Source organism: Canis lupus, chromosome 15, assembly GCF_048164855.1.
Source record: "Canis lupus baileyi chromosome 15, mCanLup2.hap1, whole genome shotgun sequence".
In the NCBI taxonomy this organism is placed as follows: domain Eukaryota; kingdom Metazoa; phylum Chordata; class Mammalia; order Carnivora; family Canidae; genus Canis; species Canis lupus.
This window is the reverse complement of record NC_132852.1, coordinates 47,276,420-47,296,933: the sequence shown is the minus strand read 5'-3', so window position 1 is coordinate 47,296,933 and position 20,514 is coordinate 47,276,420. Positions and strand designations below refer to the sequence as shown.

General features: G+C 45.9%; 4 non-coding genes across 4 annotated transcripts; 2 read left to right on the top strand and 2 right to left on the bottom strand.

Moving 5' to 3' along the window:
* The first annotated feature begins 7,673 nt into the window (after positions 1-7,673).
* On the top strand, positions 7,674-7,745 carry TRNAC-GCA (transfer RNA cysteine (anticodon GCA)). The gene has a single exon. It is a non-coding gene; the product is annotated as a tRNA-Cys (tRNA).
* A 3,320-nt stretch (positions 7,746-11,065) lies between these two features.
* On the top strand, positions 11,066-11,137 carry TRNAC-GCA (transfer RNA cysteine (anticodon GCA)). Its single transcript has one exon. It is a non-coding gene; the product is annotated as a tRNA-Cys (tRNA).
* A 3,268-nt stretch (positions 11,138-14,405) lies between these two features.
* TRNAC-GCA (transfer RNA cysteine (anticodon GCA)) lies at positions 14,406-14,477 on the bottom strand. The gene has a single exon. It is a non-coding gene; the product is annotated as a tRNA-Cys (tRNA).
* A 4,765-nt stretch (positions 14,478-19,242) lies between these two features.
* On the bottom strand, positions 19,243-19,314 carry TRNAC-GCA (transfer RNA cysteine (anticodon GCA)). The gene has a single exon. It is a non-coding gene; the product is annotated as a tRNA-Cys (tRNA).
* Positions 19,315-20,514: the final 1,200 nt, after the last annotated feature.

The following is a 20,514-nucleotide window of genomic DNA, read 5'->3' as shown; positions in this document are numbered from 1 at the left end:
TAGCTCAATCTCCCTTGCATCTATAAAATAGAGGATAATGATAGTACCACCTCATAGGGTTTGTGTGTGGGGGGGGGCGGGGGGAGAGAATTTAAAGCATTTGGAACAGCACCTAGTACACAGATGTCAGTTATTATTAGCTGCAAGTCGGCCCTCAGGTAAGTGAACAGATGGTGGCTGTGTGAATCCTTTCATTATCGAACTATTTTGGAGACTGTCTGCTAAAGGCAACGATTTTGGTCTTAGTGAATTATTCTTTCCAGTGGATATGAAACCTTAGGACCAATGTCCTCTGGAGAAGTTCATAAAACTAGGCCACCAGTGGCAAGGGTGGTGCTTGTCTCTGTTCCCTGTGACAGAGATGCTATGATCGGTATAAGCTGATTCCTGAGTAAGAGGGAGTTCTTGGGGCTTCTTATGCTACTTAAATTTCTTTCCAGACTCTAAGGAACTGTTCCTACAAAGCCCAATTTATTTTATTTTTTTAAATGATTTTATTTATTTATTCATTATATATATATATATATATATAGAGAGAGAGAGAGAGAGAGAGAGAGAGAGAGAGAGAGAGAGAGAGGCTACCTTCCTCAGGCCTTCTGAGTTTATTAGCTTGTGGGAATAAAGGCTGATGTCTCAGACAGATCCCCTGCCCACCTAAGAGAGCCGTGAAATTGGGAGAAAAGTCACCTGGTTGGTGCTGAAGAAGCCCATGGGCTCCTGAGTCATATAAGGACTTAGAGTTGGAACCTTGCCTCAGTCCAGAAAGTTCCTGATCTCAACCATTCACCCTCTTGCGGAGGGAGAGGGATCTTGACATTTACCAAGTTCAATGAATAGAAATGAGAGTGAGTAGTGGGCATGGAGATGTGAGCAGAGACCTCTTCGCCCACTGTGGTGTACTAGATCTAAGCTGTTATGTAGCCTGTCACCCCACAGAGGAATGAACGTATCTTCCCAACAAGTGTCTTTCCTGTGTTGAAGCCACACTTGTGATTGTGCCATTATGAATCAGTAGGGTTGGCCCGTAGACAGCAGGCAGCCAGCCCACTGAAAATGCATTCATTATTTGTCTTTCTGCTGCATGTACTCCCCTCATCCCTGCCCGCCCCCCTGCCGGGCCACCTGGGAGGCCTCTGGTAACAGCCCTGCAGCCTCCCCTCTCCCATCAGTCACACTCCCGGGGCAGGGCAAAACCCCAGAGAGCAATCTGGCCTCTCAATTGAATTCCTCAAATACTTAATGCTGAGCTAGAGGCCAGGCCTGGGGTTCCGGAGGTGAGTGAAATCTAGTCAGATATTTTCTTCGACCCTTCCCCTTTTCAGAGGCTCTCCTTCTTGGGAAGAGTGATTTGCAACATAAAATATATTAGGAAGGAGCCTGGCCAGTCCAGGCTGACTCCATGAGGGCTCTGCAGAGATGGTGGGGTCAGTTGGGTCTGGAAGGTGAACGTCAGGCAGTTTGTGGAAAGCACATATACAAAGAAACAAAGATGCCATGGTTTTGGAGTGCTTTCTGGATCAAAAAGGTATGTATGGTGCATGTTTGTAAGAACCTGTATGTCATCGTGTATGCACATGTGTGTGACCATGCGTGCAGGGGTGTGTGTGTGTCTGGAAGAAGTTGGAAATATGTGTGTGTGTGTGTGTGTGTGTGTGTACACTATGACTATGCGAGGGACAGGGTGGAGGGCGTGTGACCGTGACCTTATGTCAGAGGCAGACCTTCAACAGAGGAGAGTCTGTTTGTAAGAGAGGTTTTGGAATTCAGACTTTGTTCTGTGGGTCACAGGGAGTCCTGCAGGCTGCAAAGAAGCAGCAAGAACCATCACTTTATCTCATGATGTCACTTAGGAGACATTAGCAAGAATGTTTACATGACTGAATTTGCCAAGACTCTTCCTTAACTGGTATTATTTTTTGAGCACCTACTGTGTGCTGGAACCATGCCTGGCAGTTTTATCTGAAGTTAACCATATTTGTCACAAGAAACGTATTCCTGTTTAAGACCAAGAAACTGAAGCTAATAAAGATCTTGCCCAGTGTCACAGACGGAATAAGGAAGCAGATGCAGAGGAGCAAAGGAATTCCAGAGAAACCTTCAGGAGCAATTATACAGGACCTGGTGACTGATGAGATGTACAGGATGAGGAACAGTGTGAGAAAGCAGAGTCGGATAATGAGAATGACTTTTGTCCAGAGAGAAATACAGAATAGCTACAGGGAAGGTGGGAGACCTAATCTAATTTAGGCTAGAGATCGGAGTGGGCTTTTGGCAAGGGGGAAGGAGCAAGACTGAGAAAAAACGGAGTCAGCTTCAGTCGTGGGCACCAGGGTAGAGGAGTCGTTTACTTGGAAGGGATGCGGGGCGTGTTTTCTTTGAGAAGAATGGGAAAGTAGAGAGGGGTCTCTGAGGTGTGGCTGCTTCTGTCCTGTCTGTTAAGCAGGGGTAGGGTCTCTGCGGAGTGAGGGGACAGATGGGGGAGAGGCATGTCCTTGATGAGCCTGTGATCCAAAGGAGTCAGAGGATCTGCTGTGGGGAGGGATGTAGCTTTATTGGAGCTGGGATCAGGTTTTGCTCCTCCATGACTCCACCTTTTGTGGACACTGAGAAAACCGCTGTTCCCTAGAGACTCTTGTCCCCACCCAGGTCAGCACAGGAAAAGAGCTAATGATTTTATTCCCGATGTCCCAGTTTTTTTTATTCTAGGCAAATGCCAGCCCAAGGAATCTAGGTCACTCTTAATAGCAGACAAGTTGCTGGTTCCCTTGTATACACTCTGGGTCCAGGATCTGTTAGACCCACACTAACCATCTTTTGTGTGATCCTATCCTAAGAGAAATCTGTTAGCTCCCTGGACTCTCATGGATTTCTACCAGTTCCATTCCAGGGTGCAGGGATCTCATCTCTCAACTCCTGGGTCTCTTCCTATAGTTACCAAAAGAAGACAGTGAAGGAGCGTAAAAGAACTTAGAAGTTTCAGGACAAAGAAGGAAGATGACTTAAACCAAAATATTACCAGTGTTAACATTAAATATAAATGTATAAAATGGCACAGTAAAAAGACAAAGAATATAACTGGATCAAAAAACAACAACAACCACCATAGGTCGTTCCTGAGAGATAGGTAGAAAACAGAAGGATGTAAAAATATTAAAAATAAAAGGACAGAAAGAAATGTAACTATGGCAACTATATATCATGTAGCTGTATTAATACCAGACAAAATTGTTTTTGAGGCAAAAATCATTACCAAGGATAAAGACCATAATTTTGTATTGATAAAAAATCCAATTTACCAGTTGAGTACCACAATTCTAAATTTGATGCACCTAATAACAAAGCCTCAAAACATATTAAGCAGAAATTAACAGATTAAAAAAGGAGAAACGGGAAAACTTCCAACTGTGCGAGAGATCTTTAAATCCTTCTTTTGTGAATTGAAAGGACAAGCAGAGATATATCAGAAAGATATAAAAGATCTGAACAACATGATTGACAAACAGGGCCTAATTAACACATAAAGAACCTACACTCAGCAATTACAGAACATACACTCCCCCCCTCCCCAAGTCATTTATGGAACGTTCACACAAATTATTCATATTCTGAACATAAAGCAAGTCTTTACAAATTCCAAAGCAATTCAATCACAATGAATATGTATTCTGACTGAAATAAAATTAAGTTAAAATTCAAGTAACAACAAATAATGAGAAAACCTAACAAATCATTGGAAAATCCCCATCTTCTTGGAAATTAGAAACTATACTTCTAAATAATGCAGGGGTCAAAAAAGGCAAAAAAATTGCAATTGAGTTGGAAGTCAGAAAATATTTGAACTACACGATAGTGAAAGTACCAGATACTGAAACTTGTCAGTTGCCACCAGGGCAGTGTGCAGAGGGCAATTTAAAGCCTTCCTGCATTCACAGTATTACGAAGAGATAAGGTGAAAGTTAACTAACTCTGCAACTATCCCAGAAAAGATATAAAAGGGACAGTGGGCATGCTTGGGTGGCTCAGTCAGTGGAGTGACTGATCCTGATTTTGGCTCCGGTCATGATCTCAGGGTCATGAGATCCAGCTCCATGCCCGACTTATGTGCTGGTGGGCATGGAGTCTGCTTGGGATTCTCTCTCTCTGCACCCACCAGCCTCTTCTAAATTTTTTTTTTTTAATTTAAAAATGAAAAGGATAATAGAGTAAAGCCAAAGGAAAAATAAAGAAGCAAGTAATAAAGATGAATTAATGAAGGCATAAATAGATTTTTTTCATTTATTTTCATAAATTGATTATATAGAACACAAACATACAAGAGATATGACCAATGAGGCAAAAGTTGTTCTTTGAAACAAATAATAAAAATGATAACCCAGACAAGACCAAGGAAAAAGAGAAAACACTAATAACTGATATAAGAAATATTCGAAAGAATACTTCATTACAATTTTAAAAAGATCATAGGATTATATTATGAATGACTTTGTGCCAATAAAATATAATATTCAGATGGCATGGAAAATTTTCTAGGACAATATAACTTACACAAATAGAGTGAGCAAGCTTAGCAGGACTGAGCTGGGTCAGTGGAAAAATCCAAGATTTTAACTGTTAGAGATGTCAGTACACCAACTTCCTACCCAATGAATGGTAAAGCTCTTCACTCTACTGTCTTCCAACCAAGATCATTTCCTTTACCAAAACGTCCACTCTTACATGGTCCCTCCAAACTTCCTTGTAAATACATGATATATGTATAATTGATGGGTTCATATCCAAAACATATTAAGAACTTGGGCAAAAGAATAAGAAAAATACAGACAACCCAACAGAAAAATGAACAAGAGATTTGAACAGGCCCTTCACAAAAGTAGAGACCCAAATGACCAATAGGGATTCAAGAAGAAACTCAAACTTCCTTAGTCTTTGGGGAGATGCCATTTAAGCCACAATGAGATAGCACTATATCCTCACCAGGACAGTTAAAATGGAGAAGGCTGATGGTACTGAGCATTGTGAGGATGTGGAGCAGTAGTATCTCTCCTACTTTGCTGGTGGTAGTGCAATTTGATATAACCACTTCAGAAAATGGTCTGGCATTATCAGTCAGAGTTGAAAATGTGAACCCTCTCTTATTCAACAAAAATATTCCAAGCTATAGACTTTAGAGTGCACATGTACATATAAGATTGTTCATTCCAGGGATGCCTGGGTGGTTCAGTGTTTGAGCCTTTGGTTCAGGTCATGATCCCGGGGTCTTGGGATTAGGTCCCTGCATCAGGCTCTCCCCATGGGGAACCTGCTTCTCCCACTGCCTGTGGGTCTCTCGTGAATAAATAAATAAATAAAAAAAATGTTCACACCAGCATTTCTCTTAACAGCTCCCAACTGGAAACAGCTAGAGTGTCCATTAGCAGTAGAATAGATAAATAAATCATGTATAGTCATGCAATGGAATGCTAAACAGGAATTAAAAAGAACACATTAGTGTTAGAGTGGACAAACATGAATAAATCTTAGAAATATGAGGTTGAATGAAGGAAGCCAGACTCAAAAGAATAAATCCAAGAACAGGCAAAACTAATCCATGGTGATAGAATGCTGGTTATCCTTGGGGAGAGGAGGGCAATTGGAAAGGGGTGCTAGGGAATCCTAGGAGGTGCTTAAATTTTCTGTGTCTTGATTTGGGTGATGGTTTTGGGTGTGTGTGTATGTAAACATTCATTGAGCTATACATTTAAGATTTGTGTACTTTGTGTACAAATTCTTCAATAGAAAGTAAAAAAAAAAACAAGTTAATTACATCTTCCATTACAAGAACGTCTTATCTGATTAATTTTTCAAAGATACGTGATCATGTCTGAGTCTTTTGCTCTGCAATCTGGATTCCATGTCTCTCTTTTAAGACACTCCTTGATTTATTCAAATAATTCCATGGATGGAGTTTTTGCAGGTCCATTCCAATGTTTACTATTTCCGTTGACTCTCATGAATGTTAGCTAGTTTTCTCCTACATTTTTAAGTTTGTTCAGCAAACAGTGACATAGAGCTTCCTGTGTGCCAGTCCTGGTTCAAGTTTTTTATCTGCATTAACTGATCGAATCTCTACACCAGTTCATCAACTATATGGTATTATCATTTTACAGCTTATGTGGCAGAGGCATAGAGAGGAGAAGAAAGCGGAGAGAGAGGTCTCACAGCTGGGGCAGGTCTTGGATCCAGGCTCTCTCTGCCTTCTGAGTCTACCTTGTGGGCCTCCATACTACTCTGCTTCTCTCACACTTAGATTTGTTAAAAAACCCGACCCAGGGGAGTTCTAGGAAGTTTGTTTCCTGGTGCATTTCTTCAGGGAGGATTTACATTTGACTAGGAGCCTGGGGCACCAGTCACCTGAGTCCAACATGAATTAAAATAACTGCCTGCAGCTTTTCAGACCAGATGAAGGGTGTACACTTGCTCCTTAAGAGCTTAGCCCCTCCTAAGTGCTGTCTTTAGGCAAGCCTGTTTCTTTTCTGATTGCCCACCACATGTCGGGGTCAAGGCTTCATCTCTGGAATGGCCCCCCACCCCTGTACCACTGACACTGCAGGCCACCGTAATCTAGAGATGTCCACATGTCCTACTACATCGGTGCTCACTTCTGGGGCTCTTGCTGGCACCCAGTCTCTGCCCTCTGGAGAGTTCTGTGCTCTTGCAGGCTCTTGAATCCTTTCCATTTGACCTGGCAGTCTACCCTCTTTGTCAGAAACAAGAAATCCTGAGGTTTAGCATCATGGTAGAAAGCAGTGTAGAGATGAGAGTTTCTGCAGCCTCCTGGCCAGGAGGGGAAAAGAGAAGCTTCGAACTGGCTTCCGAGGAGATTGCCAGGGCTCCAAGGGAAAGGCTGGTGGGTAAGAGGGGGAAATGCCCATAGTAGGGAGAGATGGTTTGCAGAAGAGAACGTTTGCCAGCTCCTGTGACAGCAGGGGGAGCAGGGACTTGGCAAGGCTGGAGATGAAAAGGTGCTAATCAAAGATAAATTCATCTTTCAGATGTGATGGGGCATTGCCCACAGATAAGAACCCCTCTGGGTCAAATGGGGTTCTTCTCTAGTAACATTTCTTGGTCCTCGAATTATGTTAGTACAGGTCTGTTCGTGCTCTTGAGGATTCCTAAATCTACTCAACCATCTATTTCTGATGACTTCTTGAAGTAGATCATTCTCTGTCTAATTAGCCGGAGAAATGGAAGTTGGGAGGATCATCTTGTGTCCCAACTTGTGGATTAGTAGAAAGTACCCTGAACTGAATGTCAGTTTGTAAGGGTGGTGAGGGTCAGGCCCTCATTCAGTAGGTTTGGATAGATACTCAATCACATCAAGTTTCTGGGTTTTAGGTTCTCACCATGACGGGCATGACATTTGCCTCTGCAGGCATTCTAACAGCCAGTGTCGAAGCTTCTCCAGGCTGCTGCCCACCCCTAGGGGCTCCAGGCTGCTGCCAACCCCACAGGCTGAGGGGCTTTTGAGAAGGGAGCCTGTTGCTTGCTATACAGCACGTTGGTGAGTTTTCACCGAAGCAGGCCTGGCAGTTCCCGAGAGAGGTCCTTCCTGAAGTGGTTACTCATCACTTTACAGGTAGGCTGGGTGTGGCTGCACAAATGAAGAATATTAATTAAATCATACCATAGCAGAAGGGGGTATAGCTCAGGGGTAGAGCATTTGACTGCAGATCAAGAGGTCCCCAGTTCAAATCTGGGTGCCCCCTACTTATTCCTCATTTAAATGGATGCTGTATTTTTTTTAAACTTCTTCCTTATTAGACATCGACCTAAAGTTGTCTTTCCCCCACTGGAACCAGCAAAGCACCGAGATCTGGGGCTCAGGGAGGGGGCCCTCTCTACCTGCTCAAGTGCACACTGAGGCCCTGTTCAAGACCATTGTATGTCTTGTTCAACCTCCACAAGTAAACTTCTGCATAAGGGACCAGTGAATTCCATCACCCATCTCAGAACTAGGGAGCATAATGACTTTGCATGGTTTGGAGGACAAGCAGCTGAGTGTTGGTAGACAGACTCAGAGTTCAAGGAGTTCCAAGATCCGGCGTGGAATTCAGAAGCGAGAGTCATTGATTTCTATCCCGCCTCACACCTTTATGACCTTTCTCCTGACTCCCTAAAATACATTTCACCACCCTCCGGGCTTAGATCAACAACAGACCTACACTCTAGATAGTTCTCATAATGAAGTATTTGGCAGCAAGAAAGCCTCAATCTCTATTACACGGGGCATCGGGAAAGTGCCGCAGAGAAGTGGCCATTGAGGGCTCCACAGTGGGACCCTGCCTAACCCAGGATGCTGGTCCAGAGCCAGCAGGTGGCAACGAGTCTCTGTCCTCTGTCCTCTGAGTTCTGTTATCAGCACATGACATGAGTGCCTGAGAAAACAGAACTCCTTTTATCTTCGGGGATGCCCTTGGAGTTTCCCTTTCCTTGGAGCTAATTCCTTTTTGTTAATGAGAGACTTGAATTTCTTAATTAGTGCTTGCTTATTTTTCCGGTTTCATAAACACTGGGAATTTTGGCCAGAGAGCTGGGTGGCTTGTCCTTTTCCTGTCCCTGCCCTCTCACGACACCTTCTGATGTTGGACCTCTCTTGGTGGTTTATTTCCTCCTCCTCCCTGAGGGGCCCGCTGGGATTGTGCAGGCGCTGCCTCTCTTTCTTACTCTTCTGGAGTATTCCCTAGGGACCCCTGCCCCCTGACTTAGTGTTTATGGGGCCGTGTGGATTTTCATCACTGAGCTGGGGCCGATCCCTTCCTTGACTATCTTGCTCCAACTGTGAATATAAAAACCTTTCTCACCTTTGGAACTGTCTGTCACCCTTTGGTTTTGTTGAGTCTCTGAGGACCTAGGAGGTGAGCATTCCTCTCATGATTTTCAGACTCCTCATGGTCTACACATCATCAGGCGCCCCCTTGGTGCCCCCTTGGCACCAGAGCCTTGAGTCCGAGAGGCCTCTGGGCAGGCTGAGAGGTCAGGGTGGAGTAGGCAGGTGTGGAAGAGGGCAGCGTGTGGCTGAGGGGCCAGGTGATGCTGGGGTCTGGGGAGGGCAATGGGCTGGCCCTTTGAGCTCAGACCAACCAAGGACATTGTGCATCCCAGCTGGGTGGTCAGTGCACCACCGGTGTGTGAAACCACAGCGACAGTGCTGGAGGGCAGGTGGCAGGAAAACCCACAGAATTGACAAGTGTCTGCAAACATTGCCGCAGATGTGGTGGGGGGAAGGACAGACTAGGGGGGCTTCGGGTTTGTGGCTGGCTGGGGTCCAGGGAAGGCAGGAAAGGAAAGAATACTCATAGCACTTTCTCTCAGTTATTTTTAACCACTCAGTTACCTGGAAGGCTGGAATGTGTAAACATTTGGGTTATTACATGTGTAAATTGGAAAATAAAAGAATCCCCTCATTGGCAGTAGCTGTTTGGTTTATTTTCTCCCATAGGAGATAAGATGATATATGTATTTTATAGATATGTTGTCTATAGCATATAAATACATATAAAAATTTATATTTACTTATTAAAGATTTATTTATTTATTTTTATTTATGATAGACACAGAGAGAAAGAGGCAGAGACACAGGAGGAGGGAGAAGCAGGCTCCATGCCAGGAGCCTGACGTGGGACTCAATCCTGGGACTCCAGGATCGCACCCTGGGCCAAAGGAAGGCGCCAAACCGCTGAGCCACCCAAGGATCCCCTATATTTAAATATATATTTTAGGGGTACCCAGGTGGTGCAGTCGGTTGGGCATCTGACTTGGTTTTGGCTCAAGTTGTGACCTCTGGATGGGGTGATCAATCAGGCTCTGCACTCAGCACGGAGTCAGCTTAGGATTCCCTCTCCTTCTGCCCCTCCTCACCTTTCTCTCTCTCTCAAAAAATTTTATATATATATAAAAATTTAATGTTTATACATTAATGCCTTTGTATGTGTGTATAATCTTTTTTTATTATGTAATCATATGCATACATGGTGTCTTTTTGAAAGCCCAAATGAGTTCACATCATACACATGCCACGTAATTTGCTTTTTGCCTTTAATGATACTGTTTAAGAGTCTTTCCATGATCGTACTCTGGACCTATGTTATCTTTTTCTGTTGCATCATACCCCATTCTCTGACTGCACCATGTTTGTAACCTATTTCCTGTCAGTGGATAGTTAGGTGGTTTCCAGTTTATTGCTAACACAAGAAAGATAAACGCTGCAGCAAGTTTCCACATACGGGCATCTTTGTGCACTCACATGGGTGTTCCTGAGGGATAACCTCCCAGGAGTGGAATTCTCCTAGAGTATAATTTTTCTTAAGTAATATTTTTATTATTTTTTATTTTTTTTTATAAAGGTCACATGCTCAACATGGAAAACTTGAAAGATAAATAAGAGCACCGAAAAAAGCTGAGATCATCTATAATTTCATTCAGACACACTGTTTCGTAACCGGTCTCTTCAGTTGACAAAGTATCATGGACATTCTTTTTTTTTTTTTTTTTTTTTTTTTTTGAGAGAGAGACAGACAGAGCAGGAGCAATGGGGAGAAGCAGAGGAGAAGCAGGCCCCCCATTGAGCAGGGAGCCCTAGGACATGGAGCTCGATCCCAGGACCCCAGGGATCATGACCTGAGCCGAAGGCAGATACTTAACCAACTGAACGTCCTTCTATGTGATTAAGTAACATTTGGACATGGGCTCTGGACCTTCTCTCAGCATAGGGGAAGGCGCTGCCACCTGGTCACAGTTATGTCACCATGCCAGGGTGCCTGACATGGATGCTCAACAACTGTTACTGCTGGAGAGAGAGTGATCTGGATGATTTTAAAGCTCTCCCTGCCCATAGAGGTTAACAAGGTGCCCAGGGATATCCTCAGCCAGGTGCATATAGTAGAGGGAGAGGCCTGGCTGGTTTCCTGCAGGAGGAAGGCCAGAGCTGAGAGAAGCAGAGCTGGCAAAGGCATTCCAACCAGGGAAAACTGATCCCTGATGTATCAACACAGATATAAGGTGTTATTTATTCCACTATACCAGTTAAGGGGGTATAGCTCAGGGGTAGAGCATTTGACTGCAGATCAAGAGGTCCCCGGTTCAAATCCGGGTGCCCCCTTCCTTAACTTTACTTTTTTTTTTCTCTTTACTTTTGATCACAGGTGGGTCCCCTGTAATACAGGAGTAGCAGAGCCAGCAGGGGGCACTGCAGTAGGGTAGCTGCTTAGCTTTCTGAGCCCAGCACGGGGAGGTTAGCCTGCTCCAGATTCACAGACCCATGCCCCCAGGGAGGAATTCTGATTGGCTCTGTTGGACTGACCCCAAGGAGTGAAACTGTGAAAGACAGATCTTTCCTACCTCTTTTCTCTCTGCCTTTGGTGTAGAATCATGAGCTCCAGCGAGTATAAGGAAGCTGGAGTTGCATTCCAAAAATCAGTGAGCACAAGGACATGTAAGGAGCATCTGTCCTTAAAAGCTCACCTCACTCTGACAGGAAGACTTCTGGCCCCTGTAATTAATTCCAGAACCCCTTCAGACACTGACCTACTCCCTCAGGTCCAGTCAGTCCATGAGCCCTGCTCTGCTGTAAGCAGGAGGCATTCCTGTCCACCGTCCCCCTCTGCACAATCCTCTGCCTCCACCAGCCAGCCACAGCCTGAGACATCAGTGTCATCCCAGGGCTGTGTCGAGTGGAGGGCTCTGGACTTCTCCAAGGCCAGGGGTCCCCACTGGACTGCCCATCACTGCACCTGCTGTGTGAGGCAGTAAGAGCAGCAGAGTGTGCTTTCATGGAAATACAGCTCACAGACTCCAGGTCAGACTGCCCAGATCAGAGCAGTTGGGCATGGGGCCAGGGGACTCTATTTTTAACAAGCTCATGGGACGATCCCTGTGGAAAGTCAGAATTGGAAACTGCCAATTTAGTTTGGTGCCCATGTTATAGGCTTGAAAAGAGGTCATAATTAAGAGACATGCCCAGGCACACACACACACCTGATTAATACTAGGGTTGGGTCCACATCCCACATGGCTGGGCTTGGGTTCTTTCCACTTCCCTAACATGGGACAAGACATGACGGGGCCCACTGCTGTCGGCTGCTTCTGCCTCCCCGTAGCCAGGGCTGCACTGGGCTAGATGAGTGAGGCCTTCCCAAATAATGATCTGAATGATGTCCACCTCACATCCAACATGAAACAAGATAGGCTCACAGCAGCCTGGGAATCTGAACCTCAGACCTCCTGACCTACGGTCAGACCTCCTCCCTTGAGCCAGGGGCTCACTTCAAATTGTGTCCTATTGACACCATTTCATGATTGTGGCCTCTCCCAGGGAGGGACCCCCCCCTCCCAGGACCCAGTAGTTTCTGTTTATTCCTGTCAGCCCCCTGTCCTGGCTGACTCACCATTTCCTGATCATAAGCTCCTTCCCATTTCCCACTGACCCCTCATCTGATGCCTAAAGCCCCCTCTGGCCTGCCCAGTAACTCCTCCTCTTTCTGTCCCTGGATGGTACACTTTAATGCTTCCCTTCGCCTTCCCTCTTCACTCCACCTCTTCTGGGCTCATTTGTTCTCACCCCTGCTCCCCCCTCCCTCAGCTTCACCTCTTCAACCACTGGCTGGATGTTGCTTCTTCATCTCAAGGCCAAATCCCGGGGCTGAGCCTGGGGGAGGCATTTGGCCAGGAAGGCTGAAGCCACCCTCTGAGTGAGCAGCCCCTTCTGCCTTGAAAGGCCTCATGTCTGGGCTCAGCACATCTAAGGGGGCAGGGATTGGGTCTAAGGCTGCCTGTTTGGGGTACCAAAGCCCCACAGCCTTCTGAACTGGCGTGGGGACTCTCACTTTGTTGCGGAGCCACTGCCTAGGACAGTCAGATCACACCCCTCCCCTGCAGGGGACCCTACACTATCCCTTCCTGGAGCCATTGGCTATGTGGATTCCAAGCCTGTAGCACAAATATCCTGGTGGCCCAGGAAGACCCCCTGGGTGTTTTCAGTTCTCACAGCCTCACGGCGAGTGGGCAGCTTCTGCATTTGGTGGGCCAGGGCCAGGGGTGCTGGACCCTCTGCAAGTAGTTCTATCAGCCCCGATGTAAGAGGAAACCCATGAGGATTGGTAGCACTTGGAGCTGGGATTGTTTTCTCCATATCCTCTCATAAATCCCCTTTACCATTTGGGGAGTACTCTTCTTCCCAGATAAATGCCCCAAGTTTCACGCAAGAGACCAAGGAGGCTCCCAATTGAAATGAATTTAGCACCTGCAGGATCCAGGTTTGCCTTTGGGGTTCTGCTGTGCTACGAGGTGCCTTCAATAGATTTTCTCATTGAGGTCATCAGAGCCCCACATGTCCTTCCGAGGACTGAGAATGTAGAAGCTGGACCTTTGATCCAGTCATTCCCAGTGTGATGGAATCAGCCAACGGGTCCCTTGCTCCCAGTGGCACTTCATTTCAGCCAAGTACAAGCAACACTTTATTCGGCTGTTTTTGCCTCTGTTAACCCTGGGCTGCTAGATTCCTAACCAGGAAGGACCAACTGGACTTTTACTGACTTCAGTACAACTAGGTCAGGCAGGTAACCCCCGGTTCCCACACATCTGCATTTTTCTGAGGATCTCTTGCTTGCAAATTACTCTGGGTCCCAGTACGAGTCACCCACACAAGTACAAACCCAGCACATGCCTCTGTCTGATGGAATCAGACTAGACAGTCGTTGGCAGGCTGGCAGGAGCCCACGGTCCTGGAGGGAGGGTGGGAGGGCGAGGCTCAAAGGGACCCCCAGTGGCTGAAATCGCAGCCAAAGCTACAACTAGCAGGTGGGGCAGGAACCACTGTAGCCCCCAGAGACCGCTGGATGGACCACCAGCTCTGCTGAGGAGCCAGAGCTCTGTGTCCTGGAAGGAAGCGCACTCTGTAAAGTCTGAGCTGGGACCTAGGCCAGCAGTGGGAGGGAAGTGGGGGGCAGCAGCATTTGGCACATCTGTTTGGTATAGCAGGTTGCAGAGCTGTGCTTTCTCACCAAGACTCACTATTTTGGGGTGGGGTTCAGGTGCTGGGTGGCCACAGAATAACACAAATACCCACTGGAGGCCACTAGAGAGGGACTGACCAGCATGGTGGGGGTGGTTGGTAGAGCCCACTTGAATCTGTGAGAAAGGCAGGAGGTGAACCCCAGGGGTCCTGGTCTGTCCCTTATCTCTTCATATTGGTTTCTTTCTTTTATATGTATATGTATATATATATATAGCTTTTTCTTTATGTTTCATTCATTCATTTATTTATTTAATTGAAGTTCGATTTGCCAATATATAGTATAACACCCAGTGATCGTAGAGGTTTCAATGTTGGGGGTACAACAGCTGTTATAGGGCATAAAAGCAAGCATAATAAGAGGCGCCTGGATTTGAACCAGGGATCTTTTGATCTGCAGTCAAATGCTCTACCCCTGAGCTATACCCCCACTCATACATAGGTGTCTAATAAGCACTCTAATCCTGCGGAGCCACACCCTGACCGCCTCCACCTGCAGAGGTGTCCTCGGTAATACTCTGCTATCCCACAGCCCTGCAAAGGTGCCCTACCTGTCTGTCCACCCCTGCCCCTTACCTCTACTTATAGCCAGCACTTTTCCATCCCTCAGCCCCTGGCTGGAGGCACTAGCCTTAAAAACGTTGAGGTTTGCAGCTAGGACATCCTCCAGACTCACCTAGAAGAGCAGGACTCAGAATTAGCTGCTCAACAGACCCTCTGAGGTTAGGGTCGGGGAAGTAGGGCTAGGAAAAGTAGATGTTGTTGGGCCTCACCTGGGAACCCCTACACCAGACTCTCTGGGAAGGGGGCAAGGGACAAGTGGAGTTCCTCACAAGTTCCCGATGATTTTGGAGCTTCCCATTTACTTTGTGGCTTGTCCTACCTGGTATAGATCAGGAGGAGGAGGAGAGACCGTCATTAAAATCAGGCCCATGGAGATCCCTGGGTGGCTCAGCGGTTTTCCCTGTGTCTCTGCTTCTCTTTCTCTCTCTCTCTCTCTCTCATAAATAAATAAATAAATCTTTTAAAAAAAGATTAAAAAAAAAATCAGGCCCAAATAAAACATGCCTGGTTTAGTGACCAAGTTATGACTTGAATCTACATTTATGATTAAAGGCATCTCTGCGCTAAACTGGGTGGGAGATGACCTCCTCCCCCCTTCACCTTTCTTTTCGCCCTTTATGTTTCATTGTTCCATGTGCTGGATGGAAGATAGAACCTGAGAGAAGGTGCAATGTATGGAGAAGTGGTGAGGTAGGAAGGAGAGGTTCATGGCCATTGGAGCACAGACCCAGACAGGGTGATTGCAAATGTGTGGTCAGAACAAGGGGAAGGGCCAACAGGTGACACATCGACTTGAACCAGGGACTACATGACATGGGGTCAGATGCCCTTGCCCTGAACTCTGTCCCCGTTGAGTGTCAACACCAACACCAACATCTGCTGGGTGTTCCACTGAGCACCGCATCCCCTGTGTGGTTGTGCCTGAGCAGCCATCGTGCATAGTACCTTCTCATCTCTACTGAACTAGGAGGAACTGGCTGACTAACCTCATCTGGACAGACCCCTATCTGACTCTGAACTTACTCTGTCCTCCAGAGACTTCTAGAGATCTTACTTGCCCACAGCTCTGCACCTCCTCCGTCTCTATGGGGGGCAACAATCATCGTTGAGAGCTGGAATCTTCCCTCTTTCCTTCCCTCCCACTCTGCTCCTACTTCAACTGCCCACTCCTTCTAGTCCCACCCTGATGATCACCCTCTGCACAGCAGGGTTCCCTGGGCTGCCTTACATTGTCTATTCTGTTCCCTCTGCTCTTCTCATTCCCTACTCCTTGGTTTTATTTTATTTATTTATTTATTTATTTATTATTATTATTTTTTAAATTATTTTTTATTTTTTTACTGCTTGGTTTTAAAGGAAGGTGCCTCACTGGAGAGGTCATGGCGCCATGTTGGCCCTACACCATCAGCTCAGCACAGCTGGATGACTTGGGACCAGATACAAGGACTGGCTATTGGAGCACCAGACTCAGGCCTCAGTCTCAGGCCATCTCCTGGACTGTGACCAGAGTAGTTCTATCATTGTAAGAAATTATATGCAAATTATAAACATACTATCTCTGAAATGACCTATTTGCTTTTCTCCACACAGGTTAGTTTTGTTTAAAAAAAAAAAAAAAGCAACAATTCTAATTGTCGGAGTCACTTAAAAAAGATATGCTTTTATCTGAAAAGAGACAGATTTCAACAGATTAAAAATGGATCAGTGGAGACTGGTCCCAACCGTCCGGGATCCCCCAACCCCACCTGTTTTCCTCCTGATGATGCTATCCCAAGGGCTCAGTATCCAGGCTGGTGGTCTCATAACACAGAGACATCCAGATTCAGGATCTCTGGCCTCATTTTGGTGCCACCAATGGTTTTATTATTTGGGACAGTTTTTGCATTTCTTTAGAACCAGATGGATTTTTCTCATAAAGCTTCTGTCCCTCATCCACTGGGCCAGTCCAAGCATGGCATCACGTTGCATTCCAAATGCTAGAAAGCAAGAAGAAGGTGAAGGCATTTGTACCATTTGGTATTTTTCAGCAAACTGCCTTTTTAATTTAAAAGAACTGATTGGAAATACACCATAGAATTGCTAGGAAGCAGAAAATAAGCCTTGGAAAAGGCATAGCCATGTCGGCCTGAGAGACTCATGGCAAGAGGCCAGAGTGGTCAGGGAACTGCATCTACACCATCCAGAACCAGCCATTCTGGGTGCTTTATCTCTTGCCCATTGCTTGAATCCTAAGGAGAGCATCAACATGAGATAGCTAGTACCAGGGCATGGCTACTTCCTCGGTATAGAAGACCCTAGATTCTAGTTCTGCTAGCCCGCATCCAAGGAAAACTGGGACTTTTTAGGAAGGGAAATGGGTGTTGTGAAGCCAAAAAAATTTCCTAGATGTCCACAACACCTGTTTTTATTGAAACATTGCATCAGCAAATATATAGGAATGGCTACTGTGCTTGACCATGGAAATGGTTGTTGTCACATCTGAACATATGGGAGAATGGGAACTTTGGGAGTTCAGTGTTTTCCTGTTCTTTATCTTTTGCTGAGGCATCTGCTAAATATCCCTTTGAACTAAGCAACAGAGCTGTATCTCTTATTCCAAAGCTCAGTTCACTGTTGAATAGAAAGCAGAAAGGCTAGGGCATCACATACATTCAAATGGAGAGACAGCCAAGTGTGTATGTATGGATTTGTGCACCCATGTGCCCACGAGCTAAATATTAGAGAAAAGCTTTGGGGATTATAAAATATAAAAACAGCATAAAAACATACATACACGTAGGTAGAACTTGACAGCAAGTACCCACCCCTCTCACTACCTCACCATTCAGGGAGATCCTTTGTACCTGAGTATTTTGCTATCCTGGCACCATTACCTGGGTAACGGGAAAGGTCCCAATAGAGGCCAAAATGAAAGCAAGATGTAGCAATTTGCTTGTCAAATTTGAGGAAATGCCCTGACATCCTGTGAAGCTTCATTGAAGTGGCAATTCATCCAGGAAGTGGGTGAAACTGTGAAGCCAACCAGGATCACGATTGGATGATCTTCTCTTTGTTTTTCAGGATCTCAATCACTCAGTAGAGTGGGGGGAGTTTTTAGCTTTGGCTTGGGCCTAGATCCTGTTTTGTCACAACAGCTGGTCCCTGAAGGTTTTGTCCTCCAGGGGGAGCTTTATTTCGGGAGTGGTACTCAAAATATTTAGCCATCGCGGCAGCACGGATACTAACCAATCAGAAGAGACGTCAGCTACAAAAAGCCATTAGATGCCTACCAGATGAGTAAGCCTCTGATCCATTGGTCAACTGAATCTATGTGGTCAATTAATCAGCCCATTTACCACTGAGGGCCCATGGGTTCGCAGATTTTCAGCCCTGAAGAATCAACTGGATTTCCACTGTCTTCAATCCTGAGTAGGTCAGAAAAGCAATCTTACATCCACCGCACTTTCTTTGAGGTCTTTGGCCTGCAACTAGTTCCAAATGTCGTATCAGCGTAGGCACATGGTTACAGAAATAGGAACTGGTTCTGTCTATGGAAAAAGGTGAGACAATCATTGTCCAGGTGGCAGGGAGCCAGCCCGGAGCACTGCAGGGAAGTTGGAGACTCAGGTTCTCGAGACAGGGGCGATCCAAGGGGACGCAGCCAGCTAGGCTCTCGGACCGGTTAGGGAGCTGCTGGACGATGCGTGGGCTCTGCCAACACTAGAATCTGTGTCACTTGATCTGAGTGTAGTGTGAGTCAGGAGCACCTGTTGGTCCAGAAGTGCTAGGGGGCAAAGGGGAGAAATAGCCTTTAATTTTGGCTTCTGCAGCTGCAAGGAGAACCATTTCTTCTGCCAGGGCTCACGTAATTGGGGATCCTCAAAAGATGGAAAGAGGGTTCAAGATTGGGAGGGAAAAAGAACACATTTGAATTACAATCGGGGACCTCTAGGTTATCAGTCAAACGCTTTTCTCAGGCTTGTCTAATTGGCATGTTTCAATTCTGATTTTAAGGCAGAGTCGAGTTATCAGTTATGCCTGTCACCACACCTAGCAGTACTGAGCCACTGCCATCTGTCACCACGCTACCATGCCCACACCTTCCTTACCTTGTCCTCATTCTCTTACCTCTGCACCCCTGGCTGCTGTCTGTGCCTACACCTTACCTCTTATATTCCCTCAGTCCTGGGCTGAAGGCACTAACCTGAAAAGTCATTGATGTTTGGCACCAGAATGTTGTTTAAAATTATATAGTGTAAATTCCAAAATAATTCTCCAGCCACTTGGAATCACTGGATGTTATAGTCAAAGTTAGCGGGGGGCAGGGGGGTGTGCCTCCCCAAAACACAAGTTCCCAGGTACCTCCTCAGTTCTACAACATCATAATTCCTAGGGCTTATCTGTTTTTAAGTAATTCTGGTGCAGACAGGCTGAGTATCCGCTGATCATAATGTAAACTTTAATGAGGAGCTAAGGAACTTCTGCTACACACACATCATTGGCAACAGCACCATGACATGCCCCACAGCCCAGAAGTCATTTGAGAAAACTGACACAACATCCAAGGAGGGTGGTGATGTAGGTGACTTTACAAAGAGCAGGATCCTAAATGAGACCTCTGTTTGCATTTGGCAATAAGTTAAGCCATCTGTAGGGGGCACCCGGATTTGAACCGGGGACCTCTTGATCTGCAGTCAAATGCTCTACCCCTGAGCTATACCCCCTTGCTAGAGCCAGGCTCCTCCTTAGCATAGTTCACCTGTGTTGCTGCATCCAAGCATTCTAACATACTGTATGTTGTATTCTCTCTTGGTCTACCTATGAACTTGGCAAGCCCACCACAAACTGGCTGGAGATAACCCTTCCGTTCCCCAAGAGACCCTCCCTTGTCTAATAGCACTTTTCTACCCTGTAGCCACAACCTGAACTCCTTGGATAAACTGCAATCTCCTCCCCACTCCTTGCCCACTACCTGTAGGAGGGGGAAGGAGAGGACGTCTAAGAATACTGCCTGGATTAGCTACATCTACAATAATGTTTCATAACAAATCCTCCCCAAATCTGGATGCATGCAACAATAAACATGCATTTTCATGTTCCTATGTTAGCAACATGGGTGGCAATCAGTGGGTCTAGTCTGGGTGTGACCTGGTTGGTGGCCCTGCGTCAAGCTGAAGGTCCATCTGTGCTTGGATTCTTTATGTGAGTTAGGCTTAGGTTTGCTCCAAGTCTGTTTATTCTCGGGTCCAAGTTGGAGGAGTGGCAGCTTGCAGGGCAACTTTTCTCATGGCAAAGGCAGAAATGAAAAAAAAAAAAAAAGTCAAGACCAACTATGCAAGCAGGTTTCAAACCTCTGCTTGTATCACATTTGCTAGCATCCCAGCAGTGAAAGCAACTCTCAGGACCCAGCCCTAAATCAAGGTCAGGGAAATCTGTCCCACTTCTAACGGCAGCATCTGAAAAGCCTCACGGCGAAGGACGTACACAGAATAAGCACACAACTGAGGCCAACATTTTAATCTACTGTGATCTGCCCTCTTGGTCATAACTACTTCCACATGCATAATCTACTCAGCTTGATCCCAAGACCCCCAAAGCCTCCTGCAGTCAAAGTCTGGTATCTTATGATCTACATTAGATCCAGGGGAGGCTTCTTTTGATCAGGAGAACTATAAACTTAAAAAACAAATGATCTGCCACCCACACACCCAAAATCCAATGATGGCACAGAAACAGACTTAGTGTAATACACAATTTGCATCCAAAAACTGATCATGATAGGAAGCACACACAGTCATAGAAATTAGCTCACAGAAATTGAAATGCTAGGCAAAGTGGCCGTGCACTCTGCTACCTTGGGTTCCAGCCAGAGCCCCCTTCTGGATCCCAATTTTAGAATTTGCCAGCCTTTTCACAATAATATT